This window comes from Rhinoderma darwinii, chromosome 3 (assembly GCF_050947455.1).
Source record: "Rhinoderma darwinii isolate aRhiDar2 chromosome 3, aRhiDar2.hap1, whole genome shotgun sequence".
NCBI classification, from domain to species: domain Eukaryota; kingdom Metazoa; phylum Chordata; class Amphibia; order Anura; family Rhinodermatidae; genus Rhinoderma; species Rhinoderma darwinii.
Window position 1 is genome coordinate 425,685,942 of NC_134689.1, and position 3,036 is coordinate 425,688,977.

At 37.6% G+C, this 3,036-nt stretch overlaps 1 pseudogene; it reads right to left on the reverse strand.

Annotated features, from left to right (window-relative positions):
* Nucleotides 1-939: 939 nt before the first annotated feature.
* LOC142750688 (olfactory receptor 11L1-like) lies at nucleotides 940-1,868 on the reverse strand (annotated as a pseudogene).
* Nucleotides 1,869-3,036: the final 1,168 nt, after the last annotated feature.

The following is a 3,036-nucleotide window of genomic DNA, read 5'->3' on the forward strand; positions in this document are numbered from 1 at the left end:
TTCCAGGGCTCGGAACTTCACAATAAACAGTTACGGAAATATTTTGCTAAAACCGCTCTAATTTAGCTATAAATGAAGGAACTGCGTCATGTTTCGGGGGCAAGAGAGGGTTCCCCATTTACAGCAACTGACCGAGTCAGGTATCTTATTACTCGTCTGTGTAAGTCGAATGAATGGACGCCTAGGTAGATTCCATCAGACCCGCGGTTCGTTGCTTGTTGTGAAATGCTCTGGGACAGCATTGTGGAAAATGATTATTTATACCCATTTTAGTGAAAAAGGCATCATTTTTTTGGCCCGCTGCGCGGGCTACATCTGTCTTGCTTGCCTAGGTTTTTATAGGGTAGGTCAGAGCGTCAAAGGCTAGATGTGTATAAAAAATTAGGGATTTTGCACTATTGTTTATGATATCGTTTATTTCTTAGATTTAAATCGTAAATTACGCACTCTATGCGTAAAACAGAAGCAGCTAAAAAGGCTTTTGGGGGCTAAGAATGCGGCGCAGACCCTTGACATTTTTTGGGGGTAGGTCAGAGTGTCAGCTGCTACAGGTGTCAGAAGTTTGATGGCTTTGAGTCGATTCGCTTTTAAGACATTATTTTTTCATTAGAACTAAATTGTAAACGTGTGTAAAAATAGCCGTTGTTTACAAGGCTTTTGTGGGCTAAGCGCGCGTCACAGAGCCTTGACATTTTTTACCACTAAAGGACATTGCTAATCTTTCTAGATTTTTGATAAATCTTTGTGATCACAAATAAATATTAAATGTTTTGACCAAAATTTACCACTAACATAAAGTATAGTGTGTTACAAGAAAAATTGCTAGTATAAATAAAAGCATTCCAAAGGTATAAACTCATAACGTGACATAAATGTGGCTCTGTCAGGAATATGAATACTGGCTGCAGAGACAAGAGGATAAGAGAAAAAAAAAACAGATTACACATATTTCTGAATATTTTCCTGTACGGCTTTCTTAATATCCTTATTTCTCAGACTGTATATAATGGGATTGAACAGAGGAGTAAATACAGTGTAGAGCAGTGATGTGATTTTATTCATGTCCGATGTTTGTCCACTTGTTGGAAGAACATAAACACTGAATATTGTCAAGTAAAATATGAAGACCACAGTGAGGTGGGAGCTACAGGTGGAGAAGGCTTTCTGTCTACTGATATTAGATGAGATCCGTAAGATAGCATGGACAATGTTAACATTAGAGATAACAATTATAATGCTGGGAATAATCAATAATGGAATACTTTGTAGATACATTTGTAGTTTTACAGGAAAAGTATCAGAACATGAAATTTCCTGTAAGGGAAGAGGATCACAGAACAAATGGTCGATGATATTAAATCCACAGAACTTTAGCCTTGATATTGTTAGGGTGCCACTAAATGCACAGGAAAAACCGACTGACCAGGATATGGCGGCCAATCTCACACAATACCCGCTTGTCATGATAGAGATGTAACGGAGGGGATTACAGATGGCCACATATCTGTCATAAGACATCACTGTGAGGAGAAGACATTCAAATGCTTCAGAGGAGGCAAAAAATAAAAACTGAGTCATGCAGCCAATAAAAGTGATGGTCCCCCATTATGCAGGAGAATGTAAAACAAGTTGGGGACAATAATAGCTGGCAGTAAAATGTCATTGATGGACAGTTGTGAGATGAAGAAGTACATTGGAGTGTGGAGGTTCTTGCTGGTGGACACCAGGGTGATGATCAGGAGATTCCCACATACCGTGAGGAAAAATAATACAAAAAGAAGACAGAAGAGCAAAATTCTTTGTTGTGTGTCACCTTGAAAACCCAAGAGGAAAAATTCTATGACATCAGTCACATTGTTCTCCTGCATTTAGAAAAAAAAACCGTAGAGAACAAAGTAATATTAGCTCAATAAACCAAAATGTATCACTTATAATATAATAATATAAAGGAACTGGATTTGGCAAATGTCATATTCTCAGATTTGTAGCTGTATGATGTTTAATATTTCCCAACAAATTATATGCCTCTATTTTTATTTAAAGGGGTTTTATAAAATTAGAAAAAATTCTAAAACAGCGCCTCGCTTGTCTATGGACTGTGTCTGCCATTGCATCTCAATAGTCACTTTTAAAGATATTTTTATGACTTGGGAATTTTTGGGTGAAAATAGAAGTTTGTGCTAAGATAAATCCAGCAATGACAACAAATGTTACAGAAAGAAATGGATTTGCCCAAAACATAACTGGAATTAGCGAAATCTTTTCCACTGTTTTGGGGGGCACAATTTTTTTTTTAACAAAATAAGTAAAGTTTGAAATATGAGTGTATACAGTCAAGAGTAGAAGATAGGAACATGGGTGTTATTCATCTAATATTGTTAATAGCCAGAAAATAAATTTTAACCCTTTCCCACGAGGCACCGTAAAAGTATGTTGTGGCTCACAAGTCGTTCTCGCAAACCAATGTACCGATATGACACAGTGAGGGCGCAACATCACTTGAGGGTGTCAGATGAAATGTACTGCTGACTCCAATGGACAGCCGATATCCCACTCTAACAGCCGGGTTCCAAAATAACTCTGGCTGTTAAGTTAAGAAACCGGCAAATTAAAACCCTCACATGCCGTAACTATGGCAGCTAAGGAATTTTAAAAACCCATCAGAGCCTCTAAGACATGATTGCGAGGTGAAATGACCTATAGCATAAAGATAGCATATTATTTATACTGCAAGGCGGATGTTGTAAGCAAGAATTGCAAAAAACGACAGCAGATTCACTTTTTTTTTCCATTCCCCACTTAATTATTAAAATCCATTAAATAGATTCTATGCAAAGCAAAATGGTGACAATAAGAACTAGAACTTATCCCTAAAAACAAGCCCTCCAATGGAAGGTGAAGATAAAAAAACAAAACAAAAATTCTGAAAGCCCAAAAATGGGCACAACCTTAACCCGTTAGTGACCGGCCCATCGTGTTTCTACGTCGGTCACTAACGGGCTTTATTCCGATGCCATAGACTTTTTACGTCGCGCC